Here is a 7,757-nt window from a genome sequence, read left to right on the forward strand (position 1 = left end):
TTGTCAAATCTATTTGTACCGTCAGTCACAAAGCTCTTTCTCATTTTGGGGCGGCATTCACGCTGAAAACCAATGCTACCACTCAGTATTTTTGCCACTCTGTGGGCGTAACCTCAGTCACTCTGGCTGACTGTGACGTTAAGTGCATACCCTCTATGCTAGCAGGCTAAAGTTATCATTTCCTAGATCACCTACTACACCTTTAAGAAAAATGTGCTTTTCACTAGGCTACTCCCATAGTATGATTGCAGGAAAAAAAATATATATATATGTTTTTATTGAACATTGATGGAGCAATATATTTTGTGTTAAAATAAATCATAAAAATTATTTGTTCTTCATAAATCATAAAAGTGATTCGAAATCTTATAAATGTAGAGGTGACAAGGTGGGCCTTTGTCTTTTATCCCCCACACAGGGTAAAAGGCTCACCAGCATGGGGCAAAAGGCACAAATTATTTATACAAATACTTTAGCTAAAATAATGTTATTTTTTATAATGTCCAATACTTGTTCAAAACAGTCACTTTAGCAAAGTTTGTAATATTTTCAGTTTATTTTGATAAATAAAATAATTTATTTTTGTTCAGAATTCATATTTTTGTTCATTAAAATATGTAAATATATTTTTTTATTTATTTTTTTAAAGTAAACACTCTGAAAGCATTGAAGGAGATCCCACAATAATTTCATATAGATTTACAGTAGTAACAATAAATGATCTTTTATTATATGATATTATTAATATAATATTTTTAAATGAGGATTTCATCATTAATATGGTGATTATCTCTAAGATGGACACTCAATATATGATATTACCATCTGAATCTAACCATGTCATGTCAACAAATGAAAAATTCAGCCAGCTTTTTAATATCATGTCAACAGTAATATAATAATTTAATATAATATCAACAGCAGGGGCGCTTTTTACCCCAAATACCATACTTTTACATATTCTTCCGTTAGAAAAACTGTTTTTTAATCACCTAAAAGGGTTAGTTCACCCAAAAATGAAAATTCTGTCATTTTCTTCGGAACACAAATTGAGATATTTTTTGTTTAAATCCGATGGCTCCGTGAGGCCTGCATAGGGAGCAATGACATTTCCTCTCTCAAGATCCATAAAGGTACTAAAAACATATTTAAATCAGTTCATGTGAGTACAGTGGTTCAATATTAATATTATAAAGCGACGAGAATATTTTTGGTGCGCCAAAAAAAAAACAAAATTATATAGTGATGGCCGATTTCAAAACACTGCTTCAGGAAGCTTCGGAGCGTAATAAATCAGCGTGTCGAATCCGCAGTTCGGAGCGCCAAAGTCACGTGATTTTGGCGGTTTGACACGCGACCCGATTCATGATTCGACACGCTGATTCATTACGCTCCGAATCTTCCGGAAGCAGTGTTTTGAAATAGGCCATCACTAAATAAGTCGGGTTTTTTTTTTTTTTTTTTTTTTTGGCGCACCAAAAATATTCTCGTCTCTTTATAATATTAATATTGAACCACTGTACTCACATGAACTGATTTAAATATGTTTTTTGTACCTTTATGGATCTTGAGAGAGGAAATGTCATTGCTCCCTATGTAGGCCTCATGGAGCCATCGGATTTCAACAAAAATATCTCAATTTGTGTTCCGAAGATCAACGAAGGTCTTACGGGTGTAAAACGGAACGAGGGTGAGTAATTAATGACAGAATTTTCATTTTTGGGTGAATAACAAAAATCTTGAAAATCTTTAACAAGACCTTTGTCTCAAAATATATTCAATAATTTTAGCGATTCTCATTAGCTACATAAATCTACATTTTTTAAAAACATCAAATATTAAATCAAATTAGCACAGAATCAACTTTGTGCTGTTGTCCGCAATCCCGTCAACGATCGGCCAAATTTCCATATGCATCTTAAAAAGGGGATGTTTAGGAAAGTGCTGCGGCAGGTTTTTGTGCCATCTAGTGGTTTAGAGAAAAATAAAATCAAATGCGCCTTTTACCCCGATGCGCCTTTAGCCTCGTTGTACCCTATAATTGGGGAAATTATTTGTAAATGACAAGGAAAGACAACTAAAACTTTGAAATTATTGGTAATACATAATTACAACTAATAGCTTTGTTTTCTGCTTGTGATGAGAGTGTTTTCATCATTATGTGAATTGTTTGTTTATTTGTTTTTAATATACTTATTTTAAGCAAATATAAAAATGGTCCAGACTTCATAAGTTTTACATACTTTAAGACTATGACGTCACGGAAGCATAGGCTATGACTTGATGTATTAAACATTTTCATACTTTTATTTAACTTCATTTCTGCCTTTTAAGTTTGTCACTGTTTTATTTTATTTATGTATTTGTCTTATTTTTGTTTATTCAATGTGGGGTACATTGCCAAGGAATAATAACCTAACTGTAATTGTAATTCTTTTTAAAAAGAGAGAGAGAGAGAGAGAGAGAGAGAGAAAGGATTTAATTAAATGTATTGCATGCATTTTTTATCTTTATATGTGCTTTAGACAGTTCACTGGGGCTTTTTGTGTGGTCACGCAATCAGAATCACTCTTCAAATGTCAGGAATTTGCTGAATGTAATTTGAGTTTAGCACAATGAGCACTGCTGATTCTACAAACATAAAGTGACAGTCTTTAGCTCTTATTTCTCTATGAACATAAGCCATAAAGAGCCTCCATGGACAAAAATCACCTTATGGGATTAATTACATAATGTTAGAACTCCATCTAGTGGTGTTTTGATGGTCTAAACCTACTATCAAAACTAATGGAACATTCAGTTGCCTATTATACTGTATATATACCATGTCATTTTGTCCCTTCCTGGTGGTCTATATCATATGAGCCATGTCTCTAACTAGACCGAGCTAATAAGAAAATATCTCTGCAATCATGGCAATAGGTGTCAGTTTAAAAAACCACTGCCATATTGGTTGTTTAGGAAAATTATCTTAAAGTAAAAAGCATAAATAAGTGCAGCAGCACATCATGCAAAAACATGTGGTTCAGTCCATCTAATGAGGTCTAATGGAGGTTACTTGACCATTTTTAAATGCCCTCTGTGTATGTAATGACACCAGTTTTTTTCTTTATTTTACTTATTTATGGTTGTCTTTGTGTCATGACACAACTAATTGTGGTTATTTAGGGAAAACTCAATATGTCGGCTGTAATCAGTGGGAAGGGTTTCCTAGGTTAGGTAATGAGTGCACATGCAGAACATGTCAGGGTTGAGACTGTTCTTTTTTATGGCGACAAGAATGTGCAATTTAAAAAAAAATAATCTCACATTCATGTTGATTATCTCTGGTGTTAGGAACTAGATAGGAAGCTGATATTTTCACAGATATAAATCCTCTATGGCTGCATTAATGTAAAAAGTATGGTTACAGATCTAGGGATAGTAGAAAACTGGGGAAAAGCCTACTTAATTCATGTCTATTCAATTCATTCATTCAAAGATGTACTGTACTACCTAACAAATAATAAAGATGAATAGTGTATTTTACAGTAATTATGTTTATCAATGAGGTCTAGAAGTGTTTTTTTAAAACTAGGTGGATGGTGCCCACTAGGGGGCCCCGGCAAGCTTCCAATGGGTACTTAATATGTCTTAAAATGACGTAGCAAGTGGAACACTTGTAGTGGACTGACTCTTGTGTAAGTAAGTTTAAAATTTCCAAGACATAAATGTGCAAAAACGAATTAGCATTGATTTGTGTTAAAAAGATATTGGGTATAATTGTGTTAAATATATTGGATTGTATGTTCTTATAAATTTTGTTGCAGGATCCTCATTAAACTCCTGAGCCACTCTTGAGGTGATTTTAGTGCAGCAGTGAAGAGACCTTAATGTTTGGATAGTTTAGGTCCTTAATGATTTTCCTGGTTCTTGTCCTGGACCTCTTGAATTATATGTCCTGTAAGGTGGGAGAACATCCCTGATGATTCACTCAGTGGAGCGTTTCGATCTCTGCAGGGCTTTGCAGTCCTGAGATGTGCTGTTTCTAACCTAGGCTGTGATGCTGCTACGTAAGAAAGTGCTTGTGGTGTAAAAATGACCTTAGTTTCTGAAGGGGAATCCTGAACTTCCTCAGAAGTCTGAGGTGGTGGAGGTGCTGCTGTGGTGGATAAGATGTGTGGCTGTGATGTGAATAGAGGTCAGGGTTGGGTTGTGTGGCTTGATGAAGCATTCAGGGTAGTGAAGGGCAAGGCTTTTGGCAGCTGTGTAAACAGTGTCTTGAACTTGAACTTAATTCTAAAGAAATCGCAGCAAGTGGATAAAACTGGAGCAATAATTTGACATAATTTTTTTTTTTTAAATCTTTAAAAAGGATATTTTTCCTAAGGAGGCTTTGCTCCTTTTGTGCTTGTTGTAGGGTGCTCAAAATGGATTTTCCTGTCTGTGGTATCTTTGTGGGCTTTCTAATGGCTGTGATCTGCTCTTTGCTCTCCATACTGTCCTGTAAAAATAAAATAAAGAAAAACCTACATGTAAAAAAGGCAATATTTACTTTTTAGCAGCAAATATTACTAGTCTTGTAGTTAACAATTAATCAAAATATCCTTAACCACCCAACTGCCAGTTTGCTGTGAGGTAGAGATGCTGAGGAGGTGCATTTTTTTTTTTCAATATTCCGTTTCAATCGTAATACTGAAGTAAAGTCGGTCATAACTTTTGTTTTATATGGACATAATGGCTTAACAGGAAGCGTATTTGTCTTAAGGAAAAAGACAAGGTGTCTTTCTGTCATTCCACCTCAGGATATACCTGATAAGGTTTCAGACATAGTCATGCCTCAGGCAGCATACCCATGTTTGGTGTATATTGCTCACAAAAATAGCAAAAGTTTTTCCAAATCACCAAGTCCTACATATATGATTGAATATACGCTATTTCCAGGTGCACAGGTTTTATGCTGGGGAAATGTGGTGGTTTAAGCTCCTACAGTGAGGGCACTGAAAAATTAATTGGACTTGGCAAAAGTTGGTTATGATTGCGTCATCGGATTTAAATGAAATCCATGTTTAATAGCAAGTCAATGGAATATCCTGAGCACAGCTGTGTATTCCTCTTTGTTATGTCTGTGACATAATCACTACTTTTAACTTTTGGATGGACTGTAATTCTGGCCACAAAGTTTACAAATATTTTCCACACATTTCTTTATTGTTGTCTGTGCAATAGTTCCCTGGACCTGTTACATTATTTGAGTTATCAGTTAAATTTTTTACATTATAGTACATTAATTTCATCCAGTTGCCCCTTACTATCCTTAAAAGTTTGACAAAATAGCTAAATGTACGATAGTTTGGGCCAGTGAGATTTTTAAAAAATAAACTAATACTTTTATTCAGCAAGGACATATTAAATTGACAGTAAAGACTATTGCATTGTTACAAAAAATGTTTTAGTTTCAAATGCTGTTTTGTTTAACCTTCTATTTGTCAAAGAATCCTGAAAAAATGTATCACCATTTCCACAAAAATATTAGGCAGCACAACTGTGTCTAACATTGATAATAATAAATGTTTGTTGATCACTAAATCAGTAAATTAGAATAATCCTTCAGAAATCATGTGACACTGAAGACTGGAGTATTGGCTGCTGAAAATTCAGCTTTGCCATCACAGGAATAAATAAAATCTTTAAAAAAAAATCAAACAAACCCCAAACTCAAACAACAGCGTAGATGATATGGCCCCTTTTTGCCTTGGGCAGTTTTTAGCCACTAATGTGTAGAGACCTCACAACAAACTGCCAGGTACATTACCTGGGCAGAACTTTGGGAGACAGAACCAGCTATAGACTCAAGTTTCTGATCCAGTCAGTTGGATCCAAGCCCATCCAACCTGCATTGGTGGGGTTTAGCTAATACACCAGCATGCCCACTGTGCCTAGCAGAGGTATTTATATAGCGCTTTTTACAATGCAGATTGTTTCAAAGCAACTTTACAGCGATAACAGGAAAATTACGCAGACAAAGTTTGTTTCGGCTGTACAGCAACTCTAAAAGAAAACAGGGCTGGGGGAAAAATCGATTCACCTCCATCTATTCATCTATTGCAATGTTTTTTTTTTTTTTTTTTTTTCATATTAAATTGCTTTATTTTAGTCCTTGCTTTTAGATGAGGCAGAGGAAAGTTACCTCTTTTATTTTAGCAGAGGCAACTCAGCCCGAAAGTAGACATACACAGTTAGACTGAGTATGCATCTGCCACAAGTACAACTGCTTTCAGCCAAGATTGGCCCATACAGTAAAAGTTGTCTGTCAGCAAGAAGTGTTGTGTACACTCAGCATGGCTCTGGCCCATTATCTTTTCACTGATGACGAAATTGAGCCAACAGTGCCACATCTCAGCCAGAATCGGGCCAAATGTGCTTGTTATTTTGGTTGACGCAACTGTCACTTGCCCGATCTGGCCAGTGCTGCATCACAAAAGTTTATCATTTGCACATTTTTTTAAGCCTTGTCAATTTAAATATTCAAGCACAAAAGACGTGAAAGAGAACTCAATTCAAAAGCGTGAGAAGCTTAGTGTGCATGCACATCCGAAGTGCAAGCCCAGAAAGCCGCTTCTCAGACAGCGTGCGAATGCTGAATTGAGCTCATATTCTTACAATTGAACGGACATATTCACACAAAATTACGTCAAAAAATGCCGGTCTCGGTGAGGATCCTAGTAAACATAATCTGTTATATCTTAAGTGAACATAGTTGAGAAATAAAACGCATGTGTAACAGTATATTGGATCTGTGCAGCCCTTAAAGTGACAGCAGCCTAATAAACCTGCTGCTGTCTTTGTTTTAATGTTATTCAAACAATAAAGGACAAAGAAAAAAATCACTCACTGCTCTTGACTAAATAACTTTTGTAACTTTAATAAGGATTAATCTATATTTAATTTATACATTGAAGACTATGCAGTGCTATTTTACCTTTGATTATTCATTTTCTCTGCCTGAAAATTACTTTTAGATTTATCTGAAAAACATGAAAAGCATATTTTATTTATATGTATATTCTATTGTATTTGTGCTGTTGCTCGTAACTTTATGATTTGTTCTTATTTTATTATTGACAGTTTAATTGTCTTTAACAATATTTGAAATTTATATGAATTAGGCTAGTAGTTTTTGGTGTCACAACCTTATTTATTAAGGTTATGTGTAAAAAACAACAAACTTTTTTTTTGTGGTGGAGCCTGTGAAAATCTTGGCAGGGCAAGTAAAAATTTGAACCACTGGCCCAACCAGGCCAGTAGAAAAAATCCTTAGCGTTGAGCCCTGAGAGGGCGATATGTGTTGTATCGGGGAGTATTACATGACGTCATGTGTATTACTAGTGAACACGAGAAAGTGAAAAATGGAGGACGGAGAGACATCTACGGATATAAAAAAAGCAAACAAAAATCACAATACATATTAATATCGAATCGCAATACTTAAAAATCACAATACATATCGTATCGGCACCCAAGTATCGTGATAGTGTCAAATCAGGAGATAGGTGTATTTTCCCAGCCCTAGAAGAAAATAGTGTCATTGTCCAGCTTAAGTAAGTTCAGTGTTGATTCATTTCTGTTGTAAAAGTCATTAGTTATTAATTTAGTTCAATTATATATACAGCAGCTCTGGAGAAAACAGTGATGTCATCATCCAGCTCAGTTCAGTTCTCATACAATAGTGTCAGTGCAGTCAGATCAGTAATATTGTTGAATATTAAGTGTCCCCA

The sequence above is a fragment of the Ctenopharyngodon idella genome, chromosome 5 (genome assembly GCF_019924925.1).
Source record: "Ctenopharyngodon idella isolate HZGC_01 chromosome 5, HZGC01, whole genome shotgun sequence".
NCBI classification, from domain to species: Eukaryota; Metazoa; Chordata; class Actinopteri; order Cypriniformes; family Xenocyprididae; genus Ctenopharyngodon; species Ctenopharyngodon idella.